Source organism: Ambystoma mexicanum, chromosome 8 (genome assembly GCF_040938575.1).
Source record: "Ambystoma mexicanum isolate Mex_15411 chromosome 8, UKY_AmexF1_1, whole genome shotgun sequence".
NCBI lineage: Eukaryota > Metazoa > Chordata > Amphibia > Caudata > Ambystomatidae > Ambystoma > Ambystoma mexicanum.
In genome coordinates this window covers 78836704-78852542 of record NC_090929.1, presented here as the reverse complement: position 1 = coordinate 78852542, position 15839 = coordinate 78836704, and the positions used below count along the sequence as shown (strand labels likewise).

The 15839-nt window shown below is 48.6% G+C and overlaps 1 protein-coding gene across 3 annotated transcripts in view; it reads right to left on the bottom strand.

Annotated features, from left to right (window-relative positions):
• The window catches only part of GTF3C5 (general transcription factor IIIC subunit 5), a 144412-nt gene that overhangs the window by 38543 nt on the left and 90030 nt on the right, over positions 1-15839 (bottom strand). The gene's annotated exons all lie outside the window — the stretch shown is intronic.

Here is a 15839-nt window from a genome sequence, read left to right as displayed (position 1 = left end):
TGATGGTTTAATTATATAGCAACTATACACAAAGCGTTTCAGAGCGCTCCAAGGCGGGGGAAGCGAGCAGGGAAAATACAGTAAACATTCTTACAGGGCCTTGGAATATTCACAATGAATAAAAACGAAACTATCGTACTATGACTGGTGACATTTCTGCTAGTGTAAGAGCATGGACATTAAAAAGAGTGAAGGAGGGCAGGAGAATGAATGTGGTGAGCAGAGGTAATGTCCAGGAGCATACCATTCAACTGGAGGGTGGAGCTGCAATATAGAGACCACCACGATATAAGTGGCCATGATACCATTCGAATCCCAACATTGGTGCAACCTCATAGTCGGTGTCCGTTACTTGGGCGTCGCTGAATGTGGAAGCAGCAGGCTCAGTGCTGCAGGATAAGGCAGGCGAAGGCGTGAGTTCAGAATGCTTGCAGCATTGCTGAGGTGGTCGGAAGCAAGGGAGGCAGCAGAGGGATATGGGGGATGCAGGGGGGGTGAGATGTGAAGGGGCAGCTTGTAGGCATCATTCACTGGTGAGGGCTTGAATGCTAATGCCTTTGGTGTTAGGAAGGAAGGAAGGAAGGAAGGAAGGAAGGAAGGAAGGGAGGGAGGGAGGGAGGGAGGGAGGGAGGGAGGGAGGGAGGGAAGGAGGGAGGGAGGGAGGGAGATCCAAGGGAATGATAGATGGACCAAATTGAGCATGATGACTGGCATGTGTGGCGCTCACTCGCAGCTTCCAGGAGGGGTTGTAGTGGAGGGCCCCAGACAGGGAGCAGACAGGGGCCTTACATTTGCTTGCCGGCTCGCCTGAATGGTCATGATGTAACCCAAATGGACCAATCTCAGGCGAGGAGGAGATGAAACAACTATGCTAACTAAAAGGAATCACCATGTTGAAGAGCCCAGCTGTAATGGACAGAACATGCTGCAATGCACATCAAGTGCACAATGAGGCGGTCGCTGGAGCACAGATGTACATGGAATGACATGCATTACTTACCGTAAAAGCATTTCTGATGATTGTATCTGCTTAGATTCACATGCTGTGTTTATTCCGACATCCAGTGGTCACTGCGGAGTATTGCATTTTGTTTTTCGTAGTCGAAAAGGGGACATCGACATAGGCGTGTCTAATACTATCCCTACAGTGACGTGTAGTGTACCCAAAATCCCTCACGGGTCGAGGCCCCTCTGTTTGTATTTTTTCTGCCATGAGGGAGCCTAATGACTATCGGGTGTGAGTACAGAAAAGAGAGAAAGTAGTAAGAAGTCTATGTTCCTTCCATCCGAGCGGGGAGGCAGGGAGGGCGCATGTGAATCTAAGCAGATACAATCATCAGAAATGCTTTTACGGTAAGTAATGCATGTTTTCTGATGCTTGTTAATCTGCTTAGTATCACATGCTGTGCATAGACTAGCAAGCAGGACCCAGAGTTGGAGGTGGGTTGTGAGAAGGAACAGTAGAAAAAAGATGTCTTAGTACTGCTTGTCCCACCTGAGAATCAGATCTAGAGTGTGCATCTAGACAGTAGTGTTTTGTAAAGGTGTGTACAGAACTCTAGGTTGCCGCCTTGCAAATGGACTCAAGGGGACCATTTGCAATGAATGCTATGGATGCCCCAGTGCCTCGAGTAGAATGTGCTCTCGGCTTGAAGGGCAGTTCTCTCTTAGCAAGAGAGAAACAGAGTGATGCACTGGACAATACATCTGGATATAGTGGATTTGGAAACTGCATCTCCTTCTCTTCCTGCCGGCACCGAGACAAAGAACTGATTAGTCTTTCTCAGTGGTCTAATTCTTTCCATATAAAACATGACCGCTCTGCGCACATCAAGTGTGTGCAGGCTCTTTTATCCCAGGTTTGATGTGTTTTGAAAGAACGTTAGTAGTTCTATAGACCGGTTGACATGGAATTTTGAAATGAACTTCAGTGTAAACCTAGGGTGTGTGCGTAGAACCACCTTGTCTTTGTGAACTGTTACAAACGGGTCTAGTATAGAGAGCGCTTGCAGTTCACTCACCCTCCTAATGGAGGTGATGGCTATCAGGAAAGCAGTAAGAGTGAGGTCCTTAAGGGTTGCTTTATGCATGGGTACGAAGGGGGAGCCCATTAGCCTGGTTAGTACAACGTTCAGGTCCCATCCGGGAGCTGGGTTAGATATAGGAGGGTGAATTCTTTTCACTCCCTCCATGAAGGCTTTAATAACTGGAACTTTCCACCATGACACCTTATGTTGAGACGTAGTGTATGTGAAGAGTGCAGCTAGGTGAACTTTAATAGAATTAAAGACTAATCCTGAGTCTAACAAGTGAGTCAGGTATAGGACAATTTGTGTGGGAGACCAGTTAACGGGGTTGATGCTTTTAGCCCTACACCAGATGACGAACCGTTTCCACCGTTTCCACTTGCAAGAATAGCACTAACGAGTGTTCAGTTTCCTTGCCTCTCTAAGAATGTCCATGCATCTGTAGGAAGCTGCAAATGTCCAAATTCTATGACCTCAGGAGCCAGGCTGCTAAGTTCAGGGTCTGTGGGCATGGATGCAGCCTTCTGCCCCTGTTCTGTAACAGCATGTTGTACGGGCTGGGTAGTCTCACTGGTGGAGACAGCGACATCTCCATCAGGTGAGCGAACCAGGGTTGCCGGGCCCACTAGTATCATGGTAACTGGTCCCTGGTGCATCTTGTGCACTATCTTATCGAGAAGGGGAGTCGGGGAGGGAAAAGCGTAAACAAATTTCCCTGACCATGTTATCCAGAGACCGTTCCAGCAGTTCTGGAGGTACCTGGAGGCGTAATCTAGGCATTGGGTGTTCTCCAGAGTTGCGAACAGATCTATTTCTGGGAAGCCCCATTCTGTGAAAAAGTTGGAGACAATGTCTTCTTGTAATCGCCATTCGTACTCTGCGGGCACAGGAAGTCTCTGCTGAGTTCGTCTGCCAGAAGATTGAGTTCCCCTGGTACATGTTGAGATAACAGGAACATGTGTCTGAGAGCCCACTTCCAGATGTTCTGGGACAGCTTAGAGAGTCCTGAGAGCAAGTTCCCCCTTGCGTGTTCAGGTAGTACATGGCTGTGGTGCTGTCTGTGAGGACCAGCACTGTCTTCCCTTGAAGGTGTGTCTGGAAAGCCTTCAGTGCTTTGAAGACCACCAGTAGTTCCAGCAAGTTTATGTGTCTGGACGCTACACTCTGAGTCCAAACTCCGTGTGCAGTCTGATGGGATAGGTGAGCGCCCCAACCTGTGAGGGATGCGTCTGTGGTTAGAGTGGCTTCCATTGCGGGGGTGGCGAATGGTTTCCCTATTACAAGGTTTTCCTTCGACCTCCACCGCAGTGAGAGAACCAAGGCCTGCAAGACCACCACTAGATCGTCCCATTGTCCGCTGGCCGGACACCACTGGCCGTTGAGCCACTCTTGCATTGGACGCAGGCGCGCGTGAGGTACCAAATAAATACATGACGCCATCATTCCTAGCAAGCGCATTGCTTTGGTTACCGTCACCTTTCGACCGGCTACATATTGAGGATCTGAAACAGCATATTTTGGACCCTCTCGTTGGAGGGGAAGACGAGGCCGTCCTTTGTTCGAATTAGAGCCCCTAGGAATTGCTTGACTTGGCTGGGGTCTAGGCTGGACTTCTTCTCGTTGATGGAGAAGCCCAGTTGGAACAAAAGGTCCACAGTCTTTTGGGTATTTGAGAAGCATGTCTCGTAAGAATCCCCTGTTATGAGCCAATCGTCGAGGTAAGGGTATACTGGAATGGACAAACTGCGCAGGTGGGCCTCTGCCACTGCCAGTAATTTCGTGAATACCCTTGGTGCTGACGCTATGCCGAAGGGTAGCACTTTGAACTGGTAGTGTTTGCCCTCTATCATGAACCTGAGTAATTTTCTGTGCACTGGCAACATTGAAATATGAAAGTATGCATCTTTCATGTCCAGTGTTGCCATGTAATCCCCATGAGAGAGCAGGGGACTTACTTCCTGCAAAGTCACCATATGAAATTTTTGAGGTTTTACAAATTTGTTCGCTGGGCGAAGATCTAGTACAGGGCGCATGGTTAAATCCTTTTTGGGTACAAGGAAGTACACTGAATAAATACCCTCCTTTACCTGTGATAGAGGCATAACCTTGATTGGTCCTTTTTCTAGTAGCAGTTCGACTTCTTGAAGGATGGTGAGGTGCTCCGGTGATGGGCGTCTTCCCCTTGGGGGTCTGAATGTAGGGGACCGACTGAATTCCCTCCCATGCTGGTAGAAATTGTGTTATCCGGCCCCCGACCGGGGACCCGAACCTTCGGGTCATTTGGTGTTGGCAGCCGGGGAGCCTCTGGGAGTGGGGCCCCAACCTCTTCCCTTGCCATGACGTTGTCCTCTCCGAGCATATTGTCCGCTGGTTCCTTGAGTGGAGGACCAGTTGACTGCTGAGGAGTACTGCTGTTGGTGTTTGTCGTTGGCCACGAAAAAAAGCGTCTGTTGCCGTAACCTCGCTTATTAGGAGGGCTTGTGATCTGGTCTAGAGTCTTTAGGGTATCAAATTCCTTCTTAGCTGTCTCCAGTGCGTCGTCCACCGCCTTACCAAATAGGTTTGAGTCCTCAATTGGTTTGTTGATGAGGGAACGCCTGGGTTTCTGGCTTAAAACCCACGTTCCTGAGCTAGACATGACGCTTGAGAAGTACCCCCTGGACTAATGACCGTCCAGCCGTCTCTGCAGCATCTAGCGTGTTTTTAATGATGCTCTGGTATCCGAGTACCTTCTGTCATAGTGGATAACAAACTGGTTTGTAAGGGCTCAGGGACTTCTTCGAGGCCTTCGCGTAACTTTCCCCATTGGGCATCTGCGTAGCTTGCCAGCAAGGTAGTGTTATTGGCAATCCTGGTAGAGAAAGCTGCTGCGGATGTAATCCTTTTTCCCCAAGGCATAAAGCTTCTTTCCCTCCTTGTCTGGCGGTGCTTCGCTAGTAGATAGCGGAACCCCAGCCCTTTTCCTTGTGGTGGTTACGACCAAGGAATCAGGTATTGAGTGACCCCTAATATATAAGGGGTCTGACGTTGAGGGACTAAAAAGTTTCTTAATTCTTGGGTTGACCCATCTAACCAATGCATGTGCTGATAAAGATGGAATGAGTCGTCTTTTGACTGAGGCGAGAAGGGGAATGGCCTGACTGGTAGGTGGTTTCTCCTTAATTATTTTCTCCACAAAGTCTATCTCTGGAGTAATTTCCCGTGTATCAATTTCAAAATGTGCTGCTGCCTTACGTAGCAGTGCATTGAAAGTGGGCTGGTCATCCACCGGTGACGGGTTTCTGACTGGTGTGGTTTGAGGAGAGGACAGATCCAGAACGTCAGGGTCTGTTGACGCCCCTGGAGACTGCCAAGGCTGTGAGCCACCTATGTCAGGGTCTTCTTCGAAGCCCTTTCCACACATGTCTGGGTATTCTTCAAAACCCTCTACAGGATCTTGTAGATCCTCATTATTTATGAACTCTTCCTCCTCTTGAATGTGAGTGACCTATTCAGTGAGGTCATATGTATCAATATCCTCTTGAAGTGGGTCAAAGAGTCTTTGATATTTGGCCCTAGGATCTTCATGAAGTATCTCCCTTGGCCTCTCGGGTGTTGTGTTCAGGGGTGGTTCAGGGGTGGACATCTAGTTTGTCCATACACGATTGGAATCTTTCTATAGTCCACTGGGGTAACCCTGAATGGCCTGGAGGCGGAAAGGGGTGCTCTTCCGCCTGTAGCGATCGAGATCTATCCCATAGCATGGAGGATATACGCCCCTCGCCCTCTGAGAAACCTTCTTGTGGGTGCAACACTGGGGGTGTATCTCTAAGTCTTGCCTTCAACAGGGGTGTGGGGGGGGTGAATTGTTCCGGCATACCTTCCGTCTGTTTCGGCGTCTCCCTGGCCTTGTGAGCGGGATTCGGCGAATCCTTTGCCGTCCGTCTCTGAGCATCAGAGGAGACTATTCTAGCCAGGCTTTCGACGACTAAACTGTCCGTCGAGGGGTGGTCATGCACGGTTTTCGGCGGTGCCGAACGCTTTCGCCGGCGGTCGCTCTCTTACGAGGCGTGTCGTCTGGCGTTTTGGTGGTAGCGCTCTTAGTTGTGGACAGCCCAGTCGCTATTCGCACATGCGGCTGCGGGGAGGGCTTGCGACTCTTATGGTCGGCGGAGGCTGCCAGTAGATCCGGTGTCTCCGTTGGCGCTAGGGCCTTCTTCGACTTGGTCGAAGGAGAGCCGTGGGTTGTGCGTTTAGTTTTTTGCTTCCCATGTGCGTTGGCGTCGCCGGGGTGTACATCCCCATAAGTAGGGTGTGAGCAGAACCTGTCGGGCTGGGGACAGATGCAGAGGAGCGGGAAAGCTCCTTAGAGAGGTCCACAACCTCTGATACGGAGGTAGCATCATCACTGTCCCCCTCGTCACATTTGGCGGCGGGTGAGGAATCAGCCTTTCACATAGCGTAGGCTGCCCACCTCTTGACCCTGCGGTCCTTTAAAGTTTTTGGGCGAAGGAGTTTACAGGCCGCACAGCCGTCCTCGTTGTGGTCAAGGGGTAAGCAGCGGTTACACCGCTTATGCTTATCCTTCCACGCGAATTTGCCGTTACGAGGGCAAAATCTAAGAGGAGTCCTCTCCATAGCTGAGGATACAAAAGTAAGTGATAACGACCCCGAAGGAAAGGGGGGAGTGAAAGAGAAAGGCATTCTAAAAGGAAATAGAAGTGTCCCCACAACCCCCGCTCTCCCTACTGTGTAGGCCGGCGAGGCCGGGCCACGTGTTCGGCAGCGCCGATAGGATCGCCTCCTCGAAACAACCGCCCTCTAAGATCTTGACTCTGCAGGGAAGTAGCTTAGCCGTCTGAGGGCTGGAGGCGTTTGTATTTAGCGATAACTGACAAAAAACGACCAAGGGTCGAATAAATGGTAATGGCAATGTCTCTTACGAGCTCCGCATAAGGCGACCAGTATTCTGGGCAGGAAAAAACAATCTGAGGGACCTCGACACGTGAGGGATTTCGGGTACACTACACGTCACTATAGGGATAGTACTACAGACACGACTATGTCGACGTCCCCTTTTCGACTAGGAAAAACAAAATGCAATACTCTGCAGTGACCACTGGATGTCGGACTATGCACAGCATGTGATTCTAAGCAGATTAACAAACATCAGAAACATAGTTTCAAATTTTAAAGAGAAGATCCCTTTGCAAAACAAAAATCCATGTGTGCCTCCAGTGCGCAACGTGAAATGTCCCAACAGAGTATTGGAAACTAGAGGGGAGAACGTCTTATTTCCTTTATCATCAGCTCAGAATCTATTCCTCAGTAATTCAGTCATGTCTGCTGTACTACCCCCATGCCATATAACTTTTATATTCAAACAATGAACCTGTAGTAAGGTGAAATCTAAACAGCGGAATAACAAGGACATTGAAGAATGAAATGGGTGTTTGACAAGATTGCGTGCTTGCACCAAAATGTTTCTGCATTTTCATTAATGGCGTCATTGACCGTCTTTTAGCAATACCTTCGAATGCTCCTTCCATGACAAGAGAACAGTACTCCTCCCTTATGTTTACCGATGACTCGGTTCTCATTTCTGCAATCTCTGCTGGCCTTAAGGCCCAATTTATCATATTTGAGGATTTTTGCAGAGAATGTTTTAGCCATCAGTACCTCAAAAACGGAAATCCTCGTTTTCTCAAAGAGAAAGAAAAAGCAGTTTAAGCTTGATATCAAACTACAGGAAGAAAAAATAAAGCAGGTTACATCTTACGACTATCTTGGCCTTAGCATATCGGACAATTGTTCCTTGGCTATTCAAATTGAAAAGGCGGAGGTGGCGTTAGCTAGGTACAGAGGGGAAATTGATAAATCTATGCGAGAATATGGAAAGGGGCAGTCAGTTTCACCGGAGGCATACAAGTTACAAGCTTGGCGTGCAGCCTTGTATGACGCAGAGCTGTGTGGCAATGTGAACTGTCATGGTTTATCGTTTACAGAAAATACGCTTTTGAAACACATCCTGGGATTACACATTAGTGCCCCAAGTGTTCCACTGCTACTGGAAACCAACATGCAGGCAATAAGCTCCTTGGTCACATTTAGACCATTGAGGTATTGGGTCAGAGTTCGGTCCTCTGCCAAGTTAACCAAGTTTATAGAGGCTATTGTTAAGAGGGCGCAGGAAAGTCCCAAATTACTCATAGGACTTGGGAGTCCATCCAAACCGGACTCAAAGACGAAGTAGACAATGTGCAAGGCAAAATCTAGCTTTATCATGAAACAAATAAAGCAGGGACAGCAAACAAGCATTAAAATCGTGTTTCTAACAGCACGTCTATTACAAACGATTTAAGTAGTACAACTTGTTATAAATGACATCACAGGTATTCAATTCACAAAAACTTACAGGGAATGGGGATTGGTTAGTGGGGGAGGCTACATATACACTCTATTGGGCTCAAAAATCTAATTGGGTTATACTCGTCTGATGGCTTCTCTTGAGACCACCCCTATATTGATAAAGGTGAAACTATGTCATCTCTACAGCAGGTAAGTGGTTGGCCCCTTATTTAATGGGTGGCATAACATTGGGTTTTCTATTTGGTCGGCTTATTTCTAACCAACCTTGGATACTTGACAGGACGTCAAGACATGAGCCAGACAAGGGGTAGGGGGGAAGGGGGGGGAAGAGGTCATGGACTGCTCATCAAAGAAGTTTCCATCCCACATTCGTAGGCCATGAGACCAGGCAACCTCTTTGTATTTGACCTTGAGCAGTGCCTCATCTCTATGCGTTAGTTTCTAATGAATAGGCAGCGTTCGTCAATTATGGGTCACTTGTAAATGGGACTGTGTATGAATGGATTTATCTCCCATTTATTGGGATTTCAGCTTCTACAAGTTTGTGTGCTGTGTTTTCATGGTGCCACCGGGCACACTCTTTGGTTATTCTTCATGGTGTCTTTTTGCTTAACGTGTTACTGCACCAGGCCTGCAATGGCTGGTTGTGCTCTTATAAAACTTTAATTCATCTGGGAGTATCCGGCTCGCATCCTGGGAACCTTGTGCCTTCGTTCTTCTGCTCCGACACACCCTTATTTTCTCGTAACCTTGGCAGTATTTGGCAACTCCTGTCTGAACTCTGCACAGATTTGTATTCTTGTGGATTCAGTGTTTTGAGTTCTCTCCAAGGCTGGAGGCCTCTTGTTTAATTAAAAGCCTGCTGCGACTACCATTTGAAAGGGGCTGGCTGCACCATTACCCTTGTTTCTATGTTCGTGAGCTATATTCACGTATTGTTTGTGTTGCATTCACCTTATACATTAGGCATATTATTATTAAGTTGTTAATATATGGAGCCCAACACACCCAGAGGCCTCAGTGCGCACAAATAACAGGAGACAGAACACACATACATAAAAGCAGGGAGTCGGGGTCACAGATATCGAAGCATCAGATAATCCGGGTTACTCAGAAGATCCAAGAAAAAGGGTCTAAGAGAGTTAAAAAGAAAGGTCTTAATGGCTTTTTTAAAGCTAAAGAGGCCTGTGATAGTTCTCAATTCCACCGGATTAGAATGCCAAAGGCATGGGGCAAAGGTGGCGAAGCTAGTGCCTCCAAAGTTCTTAAGTTTGTGTCTTGGCCGATGTAATTTATCAAGGTCGTTTGAGGAAAGAGAACGTGTGGCCGGAGCCTTCAGTAGCATCTTCATCAGGTATATAGGTACTTTGCTTGCCAGATATTTGTGTGTTAATGTTAGCATTTTCTAAGAGATGCGATGGCGGGCCAGCAACCAATGTAAAGATCTCTGGGCCAGAGTAACATGGTCAGCTCTTGCCAGTCCACATACCGCTCTAACAGACCTATTTTGGGCCACATGAAGCATCTTCAAGTTATTTTTGGAGATGCCTACGAGGAGACTATTAAAATAGTCTACTCTCGAGTTCACAAGGCCTGTGGCCACCATAGATACATTGGCAGGTGATGGGTAAGGTTTGATCTGCCTAATTGATATTGTTGTGTAGGCACAAGAGGCTTTGATTTGTATCATGTGTTTTTTCAGGTTTAGGTTTGAGACCAAATGGCCGAAAAAGATCAAACTGAAAACGTTAGCGTGGATCCTGTGAAGGAACGTATGGTTACGTTAGGTTACATCATGTTACTGTAGCAATCACCCTCGCATTAGGGGGCATACCTGCCCGCTAACAGCCTGGCAGCCCAAGCCTTGGCAGTCCTAAGTGAAGGGTTTGCACTCCAAATAAGGGGGTTACATCCATTTGCACCCGGAGTGCAAATAGTTTTAATAATGTTTTTGTACTGGAGACTGGCTCAGCACATTTTGCAAGCCCAATCTCCAGTGAAAAACAAAAACAAGAAAGCCACCGTCATAGGAAATAGAAAAGGGACTTTTCTAGTTCTTTGGAAGGCACTGAGGACATGGATGGAGAGACACGACAGGAGTAGAAAGAGTAGGAGGGGGTGGGAGCAGGGGTAAAGGATGTCTTGGAGGAAGGAGGATTGGACGAGGCAACAGGGAGGGAAAAGGGGTCCTCTGGAAAATCAAGATGGCAGCACCAGTGGAAGGGCCTTGGGTGGCTAGGAAAACGCAGGCAAACACTGGCAGCTCTCGCTTGTGTTTCCAGCCATCAGATTGGATGAGCACCCTTTCCCGCGGATGAATGGGATTTATACCTCCCACATTTGCATGGTCTGTGTGTGGATGGCACAAATATCTGCAACAAGGGAGTCACAGAAGGGGTGACATGGTTTTTACAAATGACTCAAGAGAGGTAATTCCTGGGTGTGCTGCGTTTCTGGGTCTGTGCGTGGTAGATCTAATAAAACACCACAAGCTGAATGGTCTCCGAGTTCTTCCAGGCTTATCAGAACGTTCTACATTACTCACTGTTTTGGAAGAAAAGGCACCTTGCATGCTGGGAGGAGAGGAAAGTCAAACACGTTTGGTCAAGGAAAGATAGTGGGATTAGACACATGACTGCCATCAGCGGACTACTGGAATAGATGTTTTATTGCTTTAATAGGCTGGCAGAACCATGGAACAGTGTGCAAGGCTGTAGTAAACCCTTTCAAATGGCAGTGTGTTAGGACGGTTTTCTACAAGGCTTTGGGTGGTAAGCAGGGTTTACCTTAAGTATGCCAGACAGAGCTGTCAAGGCTTCACTCTTGGCATTTGGGGGGGAGAGGGTGTGGTAATAAGGTACAGTTAACACACACACAGAGTCCACAATATAGAAATGAACATTTAGTACTTATCAAAGGTTGTGCAATCAGAATAAATCTACATTAAGGAAGAAGTTCTATATCTAACAAAGAGCAATAGAAGCATTAGGCACGTCAAACGACAAATGCAACAAGAAGGGTGTATGCTGAAAAGGTAACAGCCTTCTGTACTTTCAGATAGTTTAGAATACTTCAAAGGTTTTGCCCATAAGAAATAAGGGGACAGGCATAATTGGCAGCCCCTGGTAATAGTAAGACCGGTCAAAGGTTACCAACTTTGTAAGGGAGCTGCAGAGGATGCAGCTTTGGGGCAGGAGTCGATGATTGACCTCACCCAGAGATTCAGACCAAGATTTGACAATACTAAAGTCCAAAAAGGAAGACTACAGACTTGTGATTGAGGGACAGACAGACCAAGTCGCTGCCTTAAGCCAGAAAGACAAGGTTTGCAGGCAGAGACCCCTGGGATGCGATGACAAGGGCCAACAGATCCCCAAGAAAAGGCTGCTGGAGTGTGTTGCGGAAGTCCAGACGATGGGCGTGCAGGTAGAGGTGCCAGTGGCATAGACTGCACCAGACAGAGTGATGTGCTACAGACAGAGCCACTAGATAATGAAGATCTGTCCCAGCGGTGCAGATCAAGTTCATGAACCCACACTAGGTGACCCTCGAGATGGTTGGCATCACTCAGCAGCATCAAATTAGCACAATACGACCTTCAGTCCTAGCCAGCAGATGCTCCAGTCTGAACGTCACACTACAGAATTGGACAGTGGTCCTCGTAGAAAGAACCATGGCAGAAATCCAGACCAAGTACTCCATAGATGAGCAGTCATTTCCTAAAAGCAGAAGCAAGGTCGTCAGGCTACCAGGAGCAAAAGTGAGCACCCACTTCAGGAACGGTGGAACGCATACCCAGAAGCTTCAATGGGAATACAGTAACTACATAGGTGCAGAATCCGATTGTTCCCACAGATCAAAGGGAGAGATAACTGCAGACGGTACCCTCTGGCAATGGGGTAGCAAAGCTTCACTGGGTGGGAGGATCAGTAGTTCAGCAAAGGAGCTTACAGCAGGATCCTCAGTAGTTGACTAACTAATGGCTCAGTGTCTCCCTAGTTATGGACAGTCGAGCAGAATCATGGCTGTAGGTGACTGGTCAAATTCTATTCACCATTCAAACATTTGGTGGCCTCCCAATCAGTGGAGGCCAGCCTCAATCCTGATTTCACCTACATCTCTACAGGCGACGACGGGCATAAGCATTGTGGTGCCCATTAGACCCTCAGACCATCTCGATTGATCCATTTTCCATTGGCACAGGCTGCCTTTGCTATCTATGACCCAGATATTGCATAAGAAAATGACAAAGAAACAGGTATTACTGCCTCAAGAAACACTGGAAAGGTAACAAACCCAGGTCCCTAGTTCTAGAACGTAGACATAAGGGCGCAAACAGCTACTATTCCAGTAAAATGCACTGCTGTGCAAGGATCAATGCAATTTTACTGCAAGCCAATTTTGACTAAGCCCGTTTTCCAATGTCTTTGGTGCTGCGTGAAAACACTTTGCGTACATTCACTCAGCCCTTCTCTCAGGGGGCAGAGGGCACCTATGCAGGCAGTCCATTACAAACCCCCAACTGAACCCTCTCGACATCCCTGCAACCGCAGCATTCCTGCCATGGCCCACTCCATTGGGGTTCGGTGACTTCGCACCCACATCTCACCATGCCACACAGTGTCCCTTAGTCATCTGTTCCTGCACACCTGACAACACGCAGCCCTCTTACCTTGGTGGGCCACTGCACCTTTCAGGTGCAGACAATTTCAGGCACATGCTGTTCCCGACAGGCCATCATTTGGCAGATGGAGCCTGTTGGGAACATTTTTGTGGTTGAAGTTGGGGGCTGTGGGGAAATCTGTGGATCACAATACAAATCTGCCATCAGCCTCTGACTAAGAGACACTGCCTGGGTGAGCAAAAAAAACAACACAGGGACACCAAGGCAGTGAGGCTTTGTGCCAAGCCTTCTGAGGGTGAAGAAAGAAGTCAGGATATTCAAAAAGCCAGCATAAAACGTTAGCAGACTCACTCGGGTTAGAAACACGGATTTTCCACACCACAGCCCCCAAGCCGTCTTTTTGAATGTATGTACTCTACATAAATGGTGAGCTTCACTTTCAGGAAGGCATCGCAATAATTAACACGGACAAGGAGAGGAATGAGGATGTCCACTGCTCTCCAGGTTTGCTCATCACCATAAGTAGTGTGCTGGGACGAGAGCACTGTGATGTGGAGTGTGTGCTGGGGCGAGGCAAGTGGTGCACCTGCGTTAAGTAGCCGTGAAACACCAGAACACTTGGACTCATGACACAGTATGTCACTAGTGTGCACAAGAGGAGCACATGTGCACACAAATATATTGCTGGGTAAGGGGCTCTGCAAAGAGGCTAACTGGGTGGAGAGATATACTTTGGGGGAAACGCAATAAAGGGATTTCACAGAAAGAAATGACTGCACGAAGAAACTCACAGTGGAGAGCGTTCAGGCCAAGGCAGTATGTTAGTTCACCTACCATTTCCCTTGTAGGCGACTTCTGTATGCTCAGAAACGTTCTGAAAACATCACTTTCTTGTTGAATGCTTGGTCAGAACCCAATCTTCATCCCAATACTGATATTTGACGCTCTAAGGAACCACCCACTTCAACCGCCCCCCCCCCCCCCACTGTACTCAAAGTGCTCAGAATCAGTTATCCGGACAGACAGTATGGGTGCTTCAAAACACAATTATTAAATAAAAAGCAAATAGCACAAGACAGGCAGGGGCATCACCTTAAGATGCAGGGAAAAGCAATGAGCAAGTTTACTCTACAAGGAATTAAAAAATAAAAATGGAGAAGGATGGGCCTGCGGTACTGTACTAGGAATATACTGGTGGGCAGAGTAAGGCTGGTCATCCTACACTAGGCATTTATGAGTGGGTCACTTGTACCACATTTTTGCAAGCTGGGGCATTACTTTAAAACATGTAGGCAGGAAACTGGGCAGGTAGGCGATGGGGGTGAAACAGAGGTCATTGTGATGCAGGAAGAGCAAGTTCAGAAAAACGAGTGGAGCAGGACGTTCTTCCCGAAAAGGGAGTGGAAACTGACAAGGGAACACCCAGAGATGGGCTACGGGGGGAACTGGAAACTGACAAGGGAACACCCAGAGATGGGCTACGGGGGCAGTGGAAACTGACATGGGAACACCCAGAGATGGGCTACGGGGGGAACTGGAAACTGACAAGGGAACACCCAGAGATGGGCTACGTGGGCAGTGGAAACTGACAAGGGAACACCCAGAGATGGGCTACGGGGGCAGTGGAAACTGACAAGGGAACACACAGAGATGGGCTACGGGGGGAACTGGAAACTGACAAGGGAACACCCAGAGATGGGCTGCGTGGGCAGTGGAAACTGACAAGGGAACACCCAGAGATGGGCTACGGGGGCAGTGGAAACTGACAAGGGAACACACAGAGAGGCTATGGGAACACCCAGAGATGGGCTACGGGCAGTGGAAACTGACAAGGGAACACACAGAGATGGGCTACGGGGGCAGTAAACTGACAGATGGGCTACGGGGGGAACTGGAAACTGACAAGGGAACACCCAGAGATGGGCTCCGGGGGCAGTGGAAACTGACAAGGGAACACCCAGAGATGGGCTACGGGGGCAGTGGAAACTGACAGATGGGCTACGGGGGGAACTGGAAACTGACAAGGGAACAGCCAGAGATGGGCTACGGGGGCAGTAGAAACTGACAAGGGAACACCCAGAGATGGGCTACGGGGGCAGTGGAAACTGACAAGGGAACACACACAGAGATGGGGTATGGGGACAGTGGAAACTGACAAGGGAACACCCAGAGATGGGCTACGGGGGCAGTGGAAACTGACAAGGGAACACCCAGAGATGGGCTACGGGCAGTGGAAACTGACAAGGGAACACCCAGAGATGGGCTACGGGGGCAGTGGAAACTGACAAGGGAACACACAGAGATGGGCTACGGGGGCAGTGGAAACTGACAAGGGAACACCCAGAGATGGGCTACGGGGGCAGTGGAAACTGACAAGGGAACACCCAGAGATGGGCTACGGGCAGTGGAAACTGACAAGGGAACACACAGAGATGGGCTACGGGCAGTGGAAACTGACAAGGGAACACACAGAGATGGGCTACGGGGGCAGTGGAAACTGACAGATGGGCTATGGGGGGAACTGGAAACTGACAAGGGAACACCCAGAGATGGGCTACGGGGGCAGTGGAAACTGACAAGGGAACACACAGAGATGGGCTACGGGCAGTGGAAACTGACAAGGGAACACACAGAGATGGGCTACGGGCAGTGGAAACTGACAAGGGAACACCCAGAGATGGGCTACGGGGGCAGTGGAAACTGACAGATGGGCTATGGGGGGAACCGGAAACTGACAAGGGAACACCCAGAGATGGGCTACGGGGGCAGTGGAAACTGACAAGGGAACACACAGAGATGGGCTACGGGGGCAGTGGAAACTGACAAGGGAACACACAGAG